The following is a 20,757-nucleotide window of genomic DNA, read 5'->3' on the forward strand; positions in this document are numbered from 1 at the left end:
TATAATCGTGATATTTTCTCTATTTAAATGACTAAACTCAATTAGTGGGTACTTTCTCGAGTAGCTTAGCTCATCACATGACACACTCTAATCAAGAGGTTGTGAGTTGGAGCCTTGACACTCACACACCGTAGGATTGGTGTAGCTTCTAGCTCAACTATATCCACTTGAAAGGGGGATTTTGGGAAAAAATAAAAAGTACTAAAACCTGGCTTTTTTCAAGCATGGTTACTTTTAAGCATTGCCTTCATTTTGATTGCTTAGAGAAAAATGCATTTTTCAAGGAGAAAGAAAGGTAAGTGGCAATTTTTCAAGGAGAAAGAAAGGTAAGTGGCCATTTCAGATCATGAAATGCACTTCAATTGTTCTACATATAAGGAGATAACTAAATTTTCTTAAGTAAAAATAAACAAGGAGTACATCCTAGGGATGTTCACAAAGGCCTACCTATATTTGGAGAGAGAGAGAGAGAGAGAGAGAGAGAGAGAGAGAGACGGCCTAGCCTACAGAGATAGAATATGATACCAATATCATCATCAAGGGTTTTCTAAATAATTAGATAAAGGAGAGAAAGTAGGGGCTCATCATGAAGAGATGGCTACTTGATTTAATAAAATTGTCTCCCTAATAATTTAATAAAATTTTCTACTAATTGTGCCTAGAAAACTTCCCTAGCCAATTATTGTGCCTCTAAAACTTCCTAGCCAAAAAACCTAGAGAGAGAGCCGGTTAAGGTCAACTTTATGGATATAGAGAGAACAATAGACGACGGAGAGACTTGAACACTAAGGCCTTTACATGGCAGGGCTTGAGTTTTAGGAAGCATTCTTTGTAGAATGAGATCAGAATAAGAACTTCTTCGAGAACAGTTGTAATATCGCCATCGCCAGGGCAGAGCAGAATTTCAACAGCTCGTGATGCGATGCGAAAGGCCGTGTACGTTTCAACGATAGCGTAATGTATTCTTTTAAATTGTTAATTAACACGGATCTCTGCATTTCAACCACACCTCAATATTCAAATCATTAACACGCACATCTGCCTTGTTTGTTTGGGCACTCCTTTCAACTTTCCTTCAAATAAACAATAATTCAACTGTAACTGAGCTACAGTGCTCTTAATCTGTATTATATATGACTAGTTATCTCTCTAACTGCAAGAGTTAGCATCCTCGCTTGTTTCTGTAATTTCAACGATGAGATTCCTTGCTTTCCCTCTGGGCCTCGCCTTTCTTCTGCTACTAATGATCTCGCCCACCTTAATCATGGCCTCGCATGCAGGCTATGGCGGTACTAATCCTCCGTTAATGAGCATTTTGCAGTGTATATAATCTACTGTATATCTGTATCTGGTGTTAGTTTTTAGAGTGATCTACAGTGTTACTTAAGAGCTTCTAGGATGCTCGCTCTACTGTGATGCCATGCTTATAGCTTTATCTCGCTGTTAATCTTGTCTGCGCCTTTACTAAGCCTGGCTTTTGAACTGCAGCTCAACGGAGCTTCTACACCGACGCTGGTGCAAACCATGTAAACCTTTTGAATCTACACTTGCTTGTACAGTGACCCATGTAATCATCTTTGCAAATTTTCTCACACTGTGATTATCTTGTTGCACTGAATTACTCTCAGAACACACGGCCTCCGAGGAGAGCTGCGCAACCGACCGATTGGGGAGTCTCTGGATCATCTGGTGCAAACTGCTGCTAACATAATCATATTTTGTACTACACTATGAGAGGAATCCTTAATTAGGCCCTTGTCTGCCTTGCTTTGATGCCTGTTGAGGCTCAATGCATGCATGCATGCATGCATTATTATTATTATTAACATGGCAACGGCCCACCATGTGATGTTAGTGGTTAAACCACTTTACTATGTTAGCGGTTAAACCACTTTACTATGCCACTATTTCCTGTGCTCATGATAAAGGTTGATATGAAGGCTAATTATGCTTTTGTTTCTTTATCATCTCTCCATAAAATTTTTAAAACATGAGTTAAATATGATAATCTAGGAATAGGTTCTTTGTAGCTAGAGTGTACAGCTCTAGCATATGCAATTGTGTTGTTGATTAAAATTGAAAGAGGATACAACATACGGTATATACAAGAAGTAGGATCTTTCACAACACAAAAATTTAAAACTCAAATTGCACAATAATAGAGATAGAGAAGAATAAAGTATTACTGAATAGATGGCAAAGCTCCACACTTGGTTTGCTCCTATGAAGGGAGCTTCGATGGGTGATCTGGAACTGCTAAAGCGGAGGTCAAGTATGCTAGTAGAAGCCAGGAGTAAACTCACAGTGATGACTGATGAAATGTGTGGAGAAGAGGATGGCTGTATTTCTATGTAGGCTTATATATGTCATGTTTCTGTGTGGAGAAGGGGTAGGAGAAGGGGCAGCCATGACACAACTGTGTAGGTCCATGGTCATAGTCAGTGCCACCATCCGCGATGTAGACTCGGCCCATAAAGGTGAACTAGAAAAGTACATACATGTCTTCCTACTTCCCATGGCCATTCGGGCTTATCTTGGCCCCACAATGTCAGGACATGGTGTGTCTAAGAGTAAAGTCTACCTACTCCATGTGTGAACTATTATGACATAAAAGTCTAGTGTAGCATGTAGCTTATTTGGCAGTGTGCAAAATTTGGCTGTCTCTAAACCATATAGCCTCCTAGGCCACCTTCTCATGTGAATATGGGGATGTTGTGAGCTTTGCTGCTCAATCACGGCTACTACTACTCATAATGGGGGCCATATAAACATGACTTGGCCGATGCCACTAGTAGCTAGTGCATAGATAATACAATGTTCAACACCCTTTCTCAATGTCCATCCAAAGGTGAACTACCTCTGTGGGGTTTGATGTTGAGGCAATGTAAAAATGTCACATAATTCTCTATCGTCGAGTAGTAGAACATCTCGACCTCCTTGAACATGATCCATAAGGTCCCAAGTGTTGGTTCCTAAGGATGGAGTCATATTCTGCTTGCATGGTTGCCATCCACTTTGGATCCCCTTGTACTTCAACAAAGGTAGTAGGCTCTTAAACCTTGAGTACCTATGTCACAAGAAGCCCTGTTTTTCTCCTCTGACCTTTTGGATCTATGAAAATCTTGAGGCCCATCCTCAATGGGATCAAAGATTTTGCACCATCCAAAATTTTGATGGTGCAATACTTGTTTTTCTCCTTTGAGCTTCTGGATAAAAATCTTGAGTCACATCCTCGATGGCCGAAGTTTCTACACCATCCAAAATTTGGCTGTACCACTTAGGGAATGGCTTACTATTTTTTTTGGCACATCATGCTCTTGTTCTTCATCTTTAAAATCCATCTCTGAAGGAAATGGGATGGGTTTCCCCTCTAAAATGCAAGGAAGCTTGTGCTACCTTTGTGTTGCTTTGATGATTTCCTTGTTACATGAAGAAGAAGAAGAAAGCTCCTCCTCCATCCGATGTGGCTATTCTTGGATTACCACATTATGGTTCACTTCTATGATCTTCTTTGCTTGAGGGTCATAGAGCCGATATCCCTTCGACTCCATGATGTAACTCAAGAAGATACATTTCTAGCTTTTAACATCCAATTTGGTCCTTTGAGCATATGGATCATGTACATGTAACATTACACTTTAAAACTTTCAAATGTGCAGCTGAAGGTTCCAAAAGGATTTTGGTAGATACTTGCCATTAAGCCTACTCTTTTCCATCTCAATGCCATCTCCACAATAGCTTGATTTATGTGCTATTATTGTGCTGTGCAACACCATTTTATTGTGGAGTACCAAAAGCCCGATATTGTTGTTAAGATATCAACCATCTCGATCCATTGTTTTATATTCATGCCATATTCACCCTGGCTAATGAGCAACACATGCTCACACTCTCTCCAACTATACTAGTTGTCCACCATCACACAATGTTAGCAGCTCACAACTACTAACACCAACAACAATCATGAGTACTAACGCATACTCAAGTCCAGTTTTCTCTAAGCCATGGGTATCCCCAATGACCCCAGAGGGTGATCAAACACATCAGATCATCAGAGCCTCTTTCCCGAGAGAAAACAACTGTTGTCCAGTGTGTGGCTGAGAAAACCCCTCTTGGTAATTACTCACACCATATCACCACCATCACGTCCCAAACATTTTGGCTTACGAGAGCACAAAGCTCGTCAATCTCACAAACCTACACAAGGTTGTCCATTCAAACACACTACAAGTTAGCAACATATGCAAAAAGTCCACGACAGCACATAAATAATAAATCCAATACTTAGTTCCAGCTATCCCTAATTTCATATGTCCTACACATGGAATATTCGGAATCACCCAAGTGCCATGCTATGAACATAGTGGTAATTAGGCGTCCCCATAGAAAGATGGACGGACAAACCGTGACATTTTTGCTACCCAAATTAGCTTGGATTGCAAACTCTGAAGGTCATATAAGGTGTTTCTTCAAATGCCTTTGTAATGACCTTATCATCTCTATCAAGAATGCCTACACCATTCTTGTCGAAGTAAACTCACATCACGGTTTGTGTGATGGTCAAGAGTGAAAGGAGGTTTCTCTATATAACTCGAACCCAAAGAATATATATATATATTTTTTGGTACGATCTTCTTTAGACATAAGTGAAATAGTACCTGAACATTTTATTGGATAATTTGCATCATTTCACACTACCACCACCATGATGTCATCTCCCATAGGCTTTTTATTGAGGAATACCAATCCTTACAACTAGTCATGTGCCTGAAAGCCCCACTATCAAAATGATCCAAGAATCATCATGTGATGCAACATTAGCTGTCTTATTGCACACTTCTTTAATGGCAACCAAACAACTCTTTTTTTGTAGCATGAATAGATTCTTTCTTATCCTTAGAGTGGCATTCTTGGCATTTGGCTACTTTCCTGGATTCTTTTGTTATGTTCCCTTTCTTGATATAGGAAAAGAATTTAACCTTTGTCTTCTAATTAAACTTTGAAGAGTTAGAATCTTGGTCGCCAACCATTATGACACTGCATCCTCATCTCCTCATCATCTTGAAGTAATGAGCTGAACTCCTCAAATGTGAGAGGAGTAGGCTTGATGCCAACATTTGAAGATGTAAAAAAACTATCATACTTAAGGTAGCCACCAAGGGTGCCCACAATGGAACCAGTTAGAAGTAGCGGTGTGCATGCATCAACATTGAAGGCAATGCACTGACACTCTAATGACCAAAGGCCGCTCGTTGTAGTGTCATTCCAACGACATCTCCTAGGGATAGGAGATCCTACCTAAGGTCGCTGCACTGAGGCCATCTTCCAGAGATAGAGGATGCCACACTGACTCAACCATAGGCAATTCTTGGATCACCCTTGACATCTCTTGTAATACCTTTTTGTCTGTGTCTATAGTCACTTGTCTTTAACTTGAGCTGTGTATCATCCTCTTCACTATGACCTCTACTGAGTGTGCACGGTGACATCTGGTGAGAGTGTGCATGGTATAGTGAAGGACCTGTAGTGCTCTTAGAGTGGTGCAAGTGTGTCGGGCAACCAACCATGATATAGGTACACTAAAAATTTGGCATGCTCCATGGGACACTCGAAACTTGGAGTCTTGCTAGCTCATCCTTATCTCTGTGTCCTCTTTGTACGCCCAATACACGCTCTCATGGTAGTTCAATCAGCCCATTGAAGAGTCCCCTCTCAATACTTGGCCATAGTTGGAAGAGGTTCAACTATGTACAACCTAGGGATTCCCTTCCACTTCTTCTTATGGGGCAACCAACCTTGTTGGTAATCCCACTCTTGGCAATAATGTTGGAGGCCAAGCCAACCCTGCTAGTCTAGTCAATCCTCCTAGTGCATAACCCCTTTCCATAGTGTTGGACCGAGTTAATATCAAGCTTCTAACCTTTAAAGGATCATCCACATTGAGGATGTGGATGACCACATCCGACGGTTCATTTCCATGTGCAAGAGCTGGGGCCTTGAGTGGGAGGATGCCTTCTTGGTAATCTTTCTGTCCACTCTATAAGGTTATGTAGATAAGTGGTTTAGTCAATTTCAAGCTGACCACTTTGTAGATTGTACCATTCTGAAGGACACCTTCTTTTGCACCTTTCATCCTTGTAACTATGAGGACCTCATTCTCCAAGAGCTAGGGAAGCTACAATTGCTACCAAGGGAGAGGGTGTCATAACTCATGACACAGACTAGAGTGCTGGTGGCCCGCTTACCAACTTACCCTAGTGACTTCATGGTGTATTAGTGGGTGACATAGGCCTTACCCACCACCCAATAAAAGATTCGAGAGAGAGCCCACACCAACTACATTGTTGGAATTTCAAGAGCTAGAATCTCAACTTAAGAATGCATGAGTCATGTTTGAGATTGATGTGGGCTCTGTACTTCCAACAATGACACAATTGAATGACTCGGTGGCTCAGTTGAAGCGGGATCTAGAGGCACTCAAAGTGAGCCAGAAACCTCCGAGCAAGGAAAGTATCCTACCCTGATTGAAAAGGGAGATTGAAGAATTGAAGACTCAACAATAAGCTAAGAAGGGCATGTGGTGTGCTATATGCAAGTCCTTTGAACACACCATCCAAGAATGCCCGAAGAGGAGGTACTACTAGTTCTCTGAAAAAGGAGGACATGATGATAAATATTGCTACTACCTCAAGGTACCCATGGTTGTTCCCCAAACCTTCCATGCTGCTACTCCTCCTCCTTTGCCAACCCACTCCTCAGTAGGTGACCTACCTTCCACCACTCACTCCAATCCTCTTGCACTAGCCACCATGGCAGTATCCCTCATGAGTTATCCTACTCACCCTCCCCAACCCCCCAACAACAATCACCCCATCCTCATTAGCAAAGCTGCTACCCCCTTCTTGAAGGTGCTCCATCCTGCATTACCCCAAATCCAAAGATCATTATACTCGAGATTGCCCCCACCAAAGGGCCTTCGCTTCCTTCAACTTCACATTCCCAACCCCAACCACCCACTTAGTCTTTGTTGAACATCCTCCGTCAGATTTCCCCTCTCCCTCTCCCATCCTTGGTGTGTCCATCACACTAACAACAGCCATTCATGATGAGGACCCACCATCGTGGTCACCCCACCACAAAGAAAGCCAATGCCTAAAGAGCAACAAGGGGAGGAGCCCACTTATAACACTCTTCCACTTCCCCGCTCAATCATAGACGCTCAATCATAGATCAGTCCTTCTTGCAAGACTTCAAGGACCTCCACAACCTACCCTCTGTGTTTGATAAACCACCTACCCCTCCCTCCCACATCCCAAACCATAGCTTCCACCTTTCTCCATGGATGATCTACTCAAGGAAAAAACAATGTCAGTAAACCTCTTTGGTTTTCCTCACATTAGCCCCATTGATATCGACAATGTCTCAATACACTACTGGATCAACTTAATGGTACAACATCAAATTCTAGTGGTGGGCAATATGGTGGGGTTCCACTTTCTTCAAGTATTGCTAGTTGCATGGGTATTAGCCATACCAGTCACTCCCTTACTGACTACTTACCAGAGCCCTTGCCTCTCTATGGAGAGATTGATTGTACCCCAACTTCTGGGGTAATAGTTGACAATGGCTTTGGGGTGAACCTCATGCTAGAATTCACACTCCATGCAATAGGTGTGAAGGTGACGCGACCAGCTAACTTCTATGTTTGGATCTTCGACCAACAGGAGGTGACCCCCATCACCCTAGTAGAAAATGTCACTGTCGTTATCCGAGGATTTCATTCCTTCCGGACTTTGTGGTGATCTGGATTCTTGAAGTCAGAGGGCTTACTCATTATTCATTAGTCGTCCATGGCTTTGGAGTACGTGTTTTGCATGATTGGGGTTCTGATTGGTTTTATGGATTCCTCAAGAGTAGTGCCCACATGAGCCAAAACTGAAGGAAGTTTTGGATCAGCCACAATAGCTCCCACATCTACAACCCCTTCTCCTCGGAAATCCTGGCTTAACCATGACCTAGATGTTATCTCCCACAATGATGAGTTGGAATCCTCGACTGGCTCCAGGCAGTAGAAGGCTTGACATCCTACATGGTGGACACCACGGAGGTACCAAACAAATCTGCAAACCCTTCCTTTGAGCACTATGAGGCTGTAGGCCTAGGAGACCTAGTCTCACGGGTTACCACAAAGCACATAAAGTGGTCAAATCTCTCTCCCACAAATCTGACAAGCCCCGACACCTCCGGTCTCTGAGACCGAACCGAATGTTCCATTGGGGGAGTGTCCCAAGTACCGGGTGAAATACCACTATGGCACCTTCCCAATTTACCACCGGCTAGCCCACAGCTTCCCTCTTCTCTCCAAAGCAACTGAATCCGACAAACCACTTAACCTTTCATCTTGCAAAGATCCCATCCAGGAATTTAATCTTGGCACTTCAAAAGAGCCTTGTCCAATCCTGTTAGCCTCTTGGCTATGGGACCACCCCACCCTCCTTGAGCAAGTTGTTGCCTTCTTCTAATCTTATAAGGATGTCTTCTCCTAGACATATAAGGATTTAGAAGGTGTTCCATCTGACATTGTGTCCACACCATACCTCTCTAAGAGGGCACCCGGCCCGTTTGAGGGTGGGCCTACAAGATCAACCCAAAGTATGCAGAGGCTATCAAGGTGGAGTTGTAAAAGATGGAGGATGCCAAAATCATCTCCCCCATCAAAACTCGACCCGTTCGAGGGCGGGCCTACAAGCTCAACCCAAAGTATGCAGAGGCTGTCAAGGTGGAGCTAGAAAAGATAGAGGATGCCAAAATCATCTCCCCCATGGAACACTCTGACTGGATTTCCCCTACGGTCATCTTGCCTAAGAAGAAGAGTCGAAGACTAACAAGATCTATGTCTGATCGACTTCAAGTCCCTCAACAACGCAGCCATCAAGGGAAAACTCAAGATGCTACTACACAATAATTTGGGGTCATAGGGGAGATAAAGGTTGGGGTGGCACATTCCACATTTAGATTAATGTCTTTTGCAACTAACAAGCATGGGAAGGAGTACAAGGTGCACATCAAGACATACCTTGAGGGCAATTGCCTAGATTTCCAATGAAGAATCCATGGAAAGAAGTTATATCTTGCTTGCAAGCACATCTACTATGTGTTCTTGCAAGTGCTATAGGTCTACACCAGAACAAGAACATGTTCATTCATCAAGTTGTTATACGATAGATAGATATTATTATTGCATTATGTAGGACTTGCAGATTCTAGGAAGATGGCATGACACCTTTTGTTACATTAGGACATTAAGTAATTCTTACGATTTTCTTCCTTATGTTCTATTTAGGGTTTTATTTCTGATGTTCTATGAGTTGTTATTTATCATGCCATATGAAACCATGTATCTTTTTTGGTTTCTCAATTAACAAGAAGTTATTTAAAGATAGACAATGCTACTTTAATAATTCAATGGTGACCATGATCCGAGAGATAAAAGGTAGAGGATTTTGGATAGTGGGCTGGTATAGTTCGTGGAAGCCTCTACCAGAACTCATTAGTGTTGTTGTTAGGAATAATGCTAAATGTCTAGCCAAAGGGTCTGGAACCATATCTTTTGTGGCAGCCCTACACGTGAAGAGAGAAGAAGCTATCAAATGTGCTCTATGTACCCCAGATAAAGAGAAATCTACTATCAATTGCTGCGATGATGGATTGTGGGCTTGAATTACGCTTCAAGAAAACTGAAGCACTAATTCTAGATGTTGTTGGCAAGGTGTCGGCAAAGGAGTAAGGCGCAACAATCTCTACGAGCTAAGTGCCCTTACAGTGTCCGCTGCAGATAAAAGCACAAGCAAGCTTTGGCACGAGTGATTTGGTCACATTGGATTTGCCGTGCTAAAGGAGATGTAGAAAAAGGGTATGGTAGCTAATTTGCCTGCATTTTTAGAATTGCAGGAACCATGTGAAGCTTGTATGATGGTCAAGCAACAATGCAAGGCATTTCCACACTTAGTGACATACTAGAACTTGTATGATGGTCAAGCAACAATGCAACGCATTTCCACACTTAGTGATGTACTAGAACTTGTTTCATTTTTTGACGTTCTTTGGATCGTCAATTTTTCATAATGTTTTCCCATGCAACGAGATAGAATTTTCTTTTGGGCTTTTGTGCCCTGTGTCACACATATGGGTTTTGTGGTTTGTGTGGTGGATTTTGAGGTGGATTCTTTTGCATCATGTGTAGCTTTTGGCTCTTTTGGGTTTATGTCCCCTTTTGGTTTTATGTTCTTCATAGGCTCCTTTTCCCTATCCTTTAATTCAACCTTGGTTTCAATAGTTTGTTGTCACTTATTTTTCTTAGGTTTAGAAGGCTTTGTTTTCTGTTTTGGGTTCTGCTTTAAAGCATGTTCTTCCAGCCATGTTGAGGTATTGTCTTGTGCATTCTTTTTTACCGTCTCTCGTGCTATGGCTTATAAGTGTGTAAGCAAAAAAATCCACAGAACAAGAGAAGTTTTAAGAAGAAGGGCACCAAAGCCATGAAGAGGAAACCTCAACACTTGCAAAGGTCCTCAAAGAAAGACTGAATGAAGCCAAGAGAGAGAAATGAGGAATCAACCAACCCCAGCAAATGACAACGATTGGATCATGCAGATAGAATTCTAAAAAAGTCCTTCTTACATAATTTGGATTACTCAATGAGACTATAGAGGGCCTGGACAGACTATTATAATTGATTGGAAGGCACAGCTACAACAAGTGCCTCTATTCGGGAACAAGAACAATGAGTGTGGCGCTTTCACCTACTAACAACTCACATGCTTTAAGACATAAATGCAACACTATGGAAATAGGTCCAGTACACCACAAACCAAGTTCAAACACTCCAAGAACACTTAACAGTAGCAGAAGAAACCCATCGAGATGTGATCTTAAAAAGCTTAAAGGCTGTTGGAAGAGCAAGAAGTAAGGTACCAAACACAAGAAAGCAATAATCTAGTTCTCAGCCAGACACTAGTACAAAGAATTAAAGAAAATACAGACCTAAAGGCACAAATGGAGCAAGACAAAGAACAAATTTAAAGAGAAGTTGCACACACTAAGGAACAAGCAAGCATCCATGCTCAAAAGCTTTAGGAGGTCCAAACATTCCACGCCAAGGAAGAGAAATTACAAAAGAACTTTACATCTATATCTATAGCTCTCAAAGATGCTGATCACAAAGTGCTCCAGCTTCAGGTAGAATGGGAACAAACAAACAAAGCCAATGTAGAGAAAATAAGGGCCTTGAATGAGATAATCAATGCCAAATTTTTGGAGATGGAGACGCTGTTGAATACCCACAAGTAGGAAATGCTACATATTACCCTAGCAAAGCCAGCCAAGCATTGGCAGCTGAAAGGCTTTAAAATATTGAAGAGACTCAAAAGTTGGAAACCTCAGCTAGACGAACACAAGAAGCTGCTACCAAAAGATTTGAGGAATTAGATGCAGCAAGAATGGTGAGAGAAATGGCCATTTTAGAACTTCAAACCAACAAAGACTCAAGTATACAATAATTGGAGCACCAACTAGTGATCCAAGAATGAAGTGAAAGACATGAGCCTATTGACGAGTTGCACTTGCTTCTTGAGAGAGCCTCAGAGATAGGTTCATTGCCACTGACTCCTCGGGCCCCTCCTCAAACTCTTACTCTCTTTTTGTCTACACTAACACTCTCCTTACTTCAATATGAAATAAATCTGTCTAAAGATTTAAGCCTAGGAGATCTGACACTCATTAAACAAAATACCTAACATGATGTTTGCCCTACCATTATTATGGGTATCTTCTGGGGGACCTAGTACTAATAACCGATCCCAAAGATGTATTCTTTTATCCATTACATCCTATTGGGCTCAACCTACGTAGTTGGTGTTGGCGGGTGCTGCAAAATTTGGACATCCACGACAATAGTTTCGATAAACTTGATTTGTTTGTACCAGATGATATTCCTGTTACACTTATTCCTGTTACACTGGCCAATTACGAGGTTGTAGCTAGAAGTTATCAGTAGGGATAATCAGTGGCTAGAAGTGTATAATACGAATAAACTTTTAGACCTCTGTGAATCTACCCTCTACCATACCTATGGCATTCTTAAACTGTATCGTTATATACATAAACATCTAGAAGCCATGCTGACCACAATTGTCTATAACTTTGATAAATACACATTGAATATCTTGATATATCTCCTCCGGAAGTCATATATCTCCAGGAGTTTATGAAGCTAAACAAACCCACCCACCCACCCTGGAGAGGGTCAAGAGGAAACGCCAAGTTCATCTAATCTTCCAACTTACTCGGTGTTTTCCTCTGTAGCAAGTAAATTACTAAATCCATACACTAGTATTCCTCCTACTGACAAATCGCAGGAAGATTGTATTTTCTCCCATCTTCTTTCTCTTCGATTAGAATTTCTCACTAACACTCTCGCCCCTCAAGGAGTTGCCAGCACCCCACCTATCTCTACCCGGCCAACTCAAGAGGTTAGTCACACTCTACCACAAGATACTCTTGAGCCTTTTACTGGTGATACTGTTCTTGAGTCTTTGCTTGCTCTGCCGAATATGAAGGATTCATTAGAGTAGGGAATCCATTGTTGAAGCCAAAGTTAATGTTCAAGGTGTTAATGCAAATAACACCTTCTTTCAACTGGATCTTTTGTTCATGGTGTGAAGGGTGCAGCCCCCTTTTGGAATATCTCAGTTGAGGATCATGTTATGTGCTCCTTGGCAATAGTTGTAGCAGTCATGGATAATCATGGGTGGACCTTGGTGATTTGGTCACCTCTGACTACAACATATGTTGAGCGTGTGGCTTTGAAAATGAAGATGGAGGTTTCTTATAGGTATGTTATGTTCAATTCTTGTTATAATCATGTGCACATGATGTTGCATACATGTTGTGGTTTTTTGCTTACGTCGTTGACTCTCATAGACAAGTGATGTTTCATACATGTTGTGGTTCTTTTGATTTTATTAGATGAACAATGGAAACTACTGAATCAGCATGCTTGTCAAATAATATTAGCCTTAATGTGAAGGTGGGTTTTAATGAATGATTTATCTCTTTCATTTCAATAAGTATTTAGCCTAGAAGGAGCTAATTGTATTAGCGGTTTGTATGTAGACTTGTGCATTTTAGATTTTGTTCTTGTCTAGAAAAGATTAAAGGCCATGCTAAAGAGATTGCAAGGTCATTGAAGTTGTCATTGGATAACTACTTCTTCTGGATAACTACTTCATCAATAATTGGCTACCATCCTCTCTGTGTTGCACAAGAGAAGGAAAAGGGGGCCAGATACAAGGTGGGCTAGAGAAAACCCCCTCACATATGTTGATGTTTATGGAGCTTCTTTGTCCCCCTTCAGGCTCCATTCTAGAGCTTTCAACCGGCACAAGTCCAGGCTTAAAGGCAGCTATTCATTCAAGGCAGCATTATATGGTTGTGAATAATGATAGTGATGTTTTTGGGCTACTTGAATGGCTTGGTATAACCTTATATTCCACAAGGGGAGACATTGGGAGCCTATTCACTTCATCTAGTGGATGATGACATTGATGACTTCAATATTGAAGCCCCCATGCATTAGTGAGTATTATCTTTTGATGTTTGTTCTCTACCTGCTTGTGCAATGAAGAGTACTACTCAATGAGGAGTATATTGGCACATGATTATTAATCCAATGTAATTAGTGTTTTGCCTTGTTATGCAAAACAAGTGGCCTCTCACATGGCAGGCTCTGAGCTCTATCATTATGTGCCAAAGGACATTGCCACATTACGTTGATGATTATGCGGTTGAGAGAGACTTTGACTAGTTTTCCATTGTTTTATTATCTTGCTAATCAAACATTTACTTTTTTGGATTGTAAACAATGGAAAAAAATTTAGATTTTAGTCAAGATGAAATCTTTTTTGGATTATAGTTTTGTACTTATGTTAACTTTCATAGTTGCAAGCATGAGAAAATTATTGACATTAAATATTTGTATGATTGAAATAATTACTTATTTGCATGGGTGTGTTGCAAGTTGTTAGTGGTAAAAATGTTATGAGGATGCTAGGTGATGGCCTCTATAACACCACGAGCTGCCACACACACAAGAAGAAAATGTAAAGGGATCAGAACTACGGGACACTAAAATCCTAGCTCCAAGGGCACCAATTAACTCTGCACCTATCCTCACTCCTTCAACTAACACAATCTAACTCAACTGACTCCTCTAGCTATCCTCCCATGTCAAATCTGACCTCCAGCACCTCTGATCTTCAACTTGTATGTCACAACTAACCTCCTTTGATAATCAAGTGACCTGAATCCTTCCCAGTTGACACACAGCTGACTGCAAGCTGATTCAGAAGGTTGATGCTGACCCTCTGATATGAGTCCTCCAAGCTCTCTAATTATCCTCAAGCATTAGCTAACCTTAAACCTCTAACACCATGATCTTAACGTTGTTGACCTTCTACTCACACCTGTCTGATAGGATCTAACTAAAACAGACCCAGCTGATTCAGCTGCCTCAACTGAATCAGATATCTCCACTTATGTGTCCTATGACAATCCGTGACTCTCAGACAACTCAAATTTCATAAAGATATAACATTGTAGACTCTCTACTAACTGCATCTAACTCAAACCTAATACCTAAATCACCTCTCAGCCCACAATCAGTCCTCTAGTTGTCTAACCAGACACTAAAACACTTCCCTTCAACTGAAACAAATAAGATCTACTCTTCTTCACATTCAGCTCTGCAATGACAGTTTTTGATGTTCATTTGACCCTATCTGACTCTGAATGCTCTCAATTGAAGGTGACAGTCTAACACCTCAACCCACTTCAATCTGACTCAACTGACTCCTCCAGCTGTCCTCCCATGTCAGATATGACCTCCAACACCTTTGACCTTCAACCTATATGACACAGTTGACCTCCTTTGACAATTAGTCAACCTGAATCCTTCCCAATTGACACACAGCTGATTGCAAGCTGATTTAGAAGGCCAATGCTGACCCTAGTCTGATATGAGTCCTCCAGGCTCTCTAATTATCCTCCAGCATCAGCTAACCTTAAACCTCTAACCCTAGGATCTCTAATTATCCCCCATCTAACCTTAAACTTCTAACCCTAATATCTTACTTAACACATTGCTGACCTTCTATACTGACACCTGTCTGACGGGATCTAACTGAAACAAACCCATTTGATTCAGCTGAATCGGATATCTTCACTTATGTGTCCTTTGACACTCCTTGACTCTCAGACAACTCAAATTGTATAAAGATATAACATTGTAGACTCTCTACTGACTACAGCTAACTCAAACCTGATATTTGAATCACCAAGGTTTCAGCCCATAATTAGTTTGAAACACAACTGACAATCCTATGGCTGTCAGACCAAACACTAAAACACCTCCCTTCAACTCAGACAGATAAGATCTACTCTTCTTCACACTCAACTGATAGTTTCTAATGTTCATTTGACCCTATCTGACTCCAAATCATCTCAACTAAAGGTGATTGATTCAACTATGAGTCAGCTCTGACTCCCACCAAGAAATCAGACATACACCCATAGTTGTTCTATCTCTACAAACTCAATCAAAATAACACAAATATAACTCCATATCATAAAATTCCATCAATCCAACAACAAATATTTAAGCTTTATGAATTTACATCTAGTACCTTACATAGTAGTTACTACCTTGATATATATATTTCTTTAAGAAATATACTTTGTTGAAATGCTCAAAAATGGCCACTTGAAAAAATTTGCTCGGATATTTCTACTCATAAAATGTACCCATCCAGAACTATACAAGACCATAAGTGTTCACACAGACTTAAACTATGGTCGATCGGGTGTGCCCAAGGCTCATAAATGGCCTATCGCTCATAAAAATGTTTAATCTCATAATGCTTGCATGAAGTACATTCACAAGTCTGAATCCATTCTAGCTCATTGCCACATGCTTTTTTATAGGGAATCATCATAAGTGTTCCATCTGACCATTTTTGGACACCCATCCAAGTTGTATATTTAGACACCCATCCAAGTTGTATATTTAGACACCATTGCTTCATAAATTGCTCATACATGTTCTTGGTGGCTCCAACTTTGTTATTTGATGTAGAATTATAGTGGCAACTCTTGTTAACCCCAAAATGGGTTAACAATTTTAGTGCGGAAGCTATCACCCATGTGGGTTAAGAATTTTAGTGTGGAGGCTATCACCCAGGTAGGTTATCAATGTTTGTAGCACTAGTTGAGCTTGATATCTCAACGAAAATAGTGGAGGTGTTTCTCACTAAAATCAAAGATCTTCTTGACTAGTTAGCTATAATTATCATGAGTGTGCTCTTCTTAGATCTCGCTTGTTGTTTTTGAGGGTAATGCTACCTAAGTGCAGCAAGGTTGGCTGCCCGGCACAATAAGTGAAGGGATATTCTCGGGATAGTATGTTCTGAGTCCTCGATGCTCACAACAAACATAGAAGATAGAATGGAGTGGGACACAACACAAGAAGAGACAAGACTGCAAAGAGAACAAGAACATTTACACCACTCTAAGAACACTATTACAGGTCCTTCACTGTACCGTCGTGCACACTCAGCAAAGTTCATAGTGAAGAAGAGACACACAACTCAAGTCAAAGACAAGTGACTAGACATGGACTACAAGGTATGAGAAGAGATGTCAAGGGTGGTCAAGGAATCATATCCTTCAGGATGAGTCGAGACGAGGGACCATATATGCATGCGGTTGAGTCGATGGCATCCTCTATCTCTGGAAGATTCCCTCAGCATGGGTGGCCCTAGGTAGAATCTCTTATCCCGAGGAGATGTTGAAGTGATAGTGCGACGACTTCAATGCTAATGTGTGCACCTTTGCTTCTGGCAGGTTCCACTATGGGCACCCTTGGTGGCTGCAAGCTACCCACCACTAGAGTGTTCATCGTCCTTAGAGAAGTAAGGTGCAAAGGGGGAAAAATCCCTGCCACCCACTGCACTTCGGAATCCTACCCGAAAATATATATATATATAATCATTTTTAATTTTCCACTAGCATGCTCGCTTCTATGCAGACATTTCTTTTCTTATCTCCTCACTGGGGCTATGACAATTGGCAAATTAGTAAGCTATTACACATACAGTCACACCATGACGTGCTCAAGCATAAGTTTGTGGAATCTCAGGCTGGGCACATGAGCTAGTCCAATTGGATTCTGACCAAAAAGTTGCATGTCGGATGCTATCACAATCAGGGGCACATGTCAAATAGAAAGGTGGTAGGTAGGTACACGGGTGTTGTTTTCCTCCCAATGCATGCATGCTTGCATCTAATTTGCTATCTTCCCCAGCCTGCTTGCATGTGCAATCTTATGAGCACGTCAGGCTACAAGAGGAAAACATAATGCATTCCATTTGCTGAGATGGTGGGACCATGCTGATGTTTAAAAGATGGTGCCAATGATGTATGATCCAAGGGAAAGGGTTGTCAGATGAGCCAAGGGGGAGGGATATTTGTTGAGTTTAAGTTAAGGGAAGGATCCATCGGACGAGTCATAAGGGGGTTATCGGATGAGCAAAGGGAAAGGGTTTTTTGGAGGAATCAAAGGGGGGCTCAGTGGACAGGTGGGATATTCATGACAAGGAACTCGATGGAGCCCAATAGAATAGTTACACAATGTAAGAAAGAAGGACGGAGAATCCATTATTCAGGATTATATCAACCGCGTGAGATATCTCCATTCTCATTTTGTAATGATGATAAAGACAAGTTCTTGGATGAAAGACTAATTGGGAGGTGGGAGGTTCTTAGAGGGCCTTGAAGATGTCCCTTACACAACTCCCTATACGCCCTAGCCCTTACTTCCTTTGAGCAATGTTGTAGGAGTGCCATGGACTCTAAGGAAAATTTCAAGGGAACTTGAGGACACATGTGAGGCATCCTTCAAAACTACTAGCATGAGATCCAAAGGGAAAGGGAAAGGTTCCTCTTCAGGACAACAAGTGGGGCAACTGGCAGAGCTGCCTTAATAATGCATGCAGCAACAAAATGTCCCAGCACTAGAGAACAGGCCTAGGCCGGGATCAAGTAGGGAAACCCCATCCTTACCCAAAGAGAGAACTAGTATGGTGCCCGATTTTTTGATCTAACCATACCAGCACACAAAATGTCCACACTTGAGACCTCGACCCACTCTCTGTTGTACTTACTGTCAAAGGTGGGGTAATCATGAAACCACTAATTGTTATTACCACCAGAGACCTCGACCCACTCTCTGTTGTACTTACTGTCAAAGGTGGGGTAATCATGAAACCACTAATTGTTATTACCACTAGAGACCTCAACCCACTCTTTGTGTCCGAGAGGAATTCTTAGGGTGCCCAAAGTACCCTTTGTGTGATGCATATGTTATGGTCTATATCTCTATATTATCTTCCCTTTTTCTCTCTTGTTCTTAACAATGGTCCACATTTTATGCACATGAAAGTAACAGAACACATTTTATGCACATGAAAGGTTATATAGTGTGATGGCATAAATAGTGAAAAAAGTTAATAACTTAATTTTAAGGACCACATTCTACTTCACCATAAATGGCCTCACTTTCTCATAGAAACACCATCTATATTTCTATCTTTCTCCTCTTGCTCAATAGTAGCTCTCCCCCCTCTCTCTCTCTACTTTGACATTATGGGCTCCAAGGAAATAGGTATGGCTATTCTCCAAACCATTACAAATGCAAAGGCATTAACTTTTCAGGGGGTTTCACTTGAAGAGACTCTGAGGTGGCTGGCAGCTGTTTCATCTTTAACTTCTAGTTTTCCTCCTCCAAAGTTGTAATCTTTTCCTTAAGCAAAGCTATCTCTTCTTTACGCTGCTCATCTGCAAATGCTTCCCAAGGTCTTGTAAGAACATTGTGAATCCTCTCTTTAATTCTAGCCCAAATCAAATTTCTTGTCTACATTAATTCCCCCTTCATTGTTGCCAAATCCGTGCTGCTCATGAAGACCCCATCTACATCAATCTCCTCTTCTTTTACAAAGTCCCTCAACTACTCCTGTACTTTCTTTAAAGCTATCAATTGCTGCAACAAAATCTCATTGGTTGTTACCAATTCAGTATTCTTCTTTGTTAACTCCTCCAATTCAGCAAAAAATGTAACCTTTATCTCTGTAAGCCAATCTATAATCACCATTTCTGATTGAATTTTTTCTTTAGCCTTCTCTTGCCACTTAGCCAAGTCTGCTTTATATTCTTCTTTCATCTTCAAAAACAACTCCTCTTGAGCTTTAACTTTTTCCTCCAGTTTCTTCACTTGTTGAGTTTTGACATCCTGTCTGGTTAACTGTTATTCCAAGCTCTACACTTTATTTTCTAACTCCCTCTGTCTCCTCTTATCAATCTGAGCATTGCTCTGTTGTTGCTACAACAAAAAATTATCCATTAACTTCCAAGATTTCTTTGCCTTTGCAATAGTAATTTCCTGTAGTATGTCTAAAGTCTGAAACCCCAAAACTTCAGGCCTCCCTGAAACTACAACATCTTCCTACTTGGTTAACTTTGCCTTGTTCATTTTCAACTTCAATCCCTTCTTTTGAGCTGAACTGGGTGATGCACTCACTTCTTTTTCTGATGTCCCCTGTGCAAAAGGTGATGGAAATCATCCTGAACCTTTCAAAGGTGAAGGGGAGCACTTGGGAGAAACAGTAGAGAAGTGGATCAAAGCTAGGATGAAGAGAAGTGGATCGAAGCTAGGGAGGAGGAATACTTTGATGTCACAAGTTATAAATGATAAAAGTGAGGTGGCTCTTGCTAGGATGAAGATCATAAAGACAGCCAGAGTAGCATAAAGGAACCACTGCAAGACAAACCACTTGGATCAGAACACCCAAATGTAGGATGATCTCAAGGCCTACCTGAGAAAGAGATTTTGTCCTCTAGGCTTCTCGGAAACAAAGATGAATGGGTTTCTTGAGCTTACCCAAGGGAGCCAAACTATGGAGGAATATCACCAGGCATTTGCTCTCCTCCTCAAATACTCGCCACCGCTATATGAAGATCAATTGATGGCCAGGTTCATTCGAGGAATGAATAAACCCTTGGATACCGTGGTGAAGAATGCTAAGCCAGTTTCTATAGCCGAAGAAATGCGGATGGCAAAAGATTTTGCCAAAGCCTTCCTAGTCCAAACTCAGCAGAAGTTTGTACCCTCTGCTTCCAAAAGAAACGAAAATTCTAAAAGAAATTCTGACTCCCCTCCACCAAAGAGAAACCATGCATTTAACTCCAACCAGTCCCATGGCGTGGGAGTGTTCAGAGAGGAAGAAAGAGCAATCTCCTAAAACTCAACTTCAGAAGTTCCACCCGTGACCCTCTCTAGAGCTCAACGAGATGAATTAATGAAAGTAAATAGATGCTTTAACTGACAAGGATACAGTCATCATAGCATGGAATGCCCAACTCCTTTTGGATCAAGGTTTTCAAGGACAAGGAAGTCAAAGACCAAGATTCCAAATTCCAGCTCCTTTCTTGCAAAGTAATCAAGGTTCCTTCCATCAAAATTAGGGAAACCCCAAAGGTAGATTCCCTAACCAACCCTCAGCTTTGATGCAAAGTAATGCAAGACCTCAGTCTCAAAATTGGGGAAGTCAAAGAGGTAGGTTCCTGAACTAGCCATCTACTTCCAAAGCAGTA

The 20,757-nt window shown here is 41.3% G+C and overlaps 1 long non-coding RNA gene across 2 annotated transcripts; it reads left to right on the forward strand.

Annotated features, from left to right (window-relative positions):
* The first annotated feature begins 1,144 nt into the window (after positions 1–1,144).
* LOC147638471 (uncharacterized) lies at positions 1,145–1,964 on the forward strand. 2 transcript variants are annotated; one of them, XR_015265489.1, is made up of 3 exons: positions 1,145–1,289; positions 1,489–1,526; positions 1,629–1,964. It is a non-coding gene; the product is annotated as an uncharacterized LOC147638471 (long non-coding RNA). The 2 variants fall into 2 exon arrangements; XR_015265488.1 differs by having other exon boundaries at positions 1,155–1,322.
* Positions 1,965–20,757: the final 18,793 nt, after the last annotated feature.

This window comes from Cibotium barometz, chromosome 5 (assembly GCF_041138505.1).
Source record: "Cibotium barometz isolate CiBa-2024 chromosome 5, ASM4113850v1, whole genome shotgun sequence".
Taxonomy (NCBI): Eukaryota; Viridiplantae; Streptophyta; class Polypodiopsida; order Cyatheales; family Cibotiaceae; genus Cibotium; species Cibotium barometz.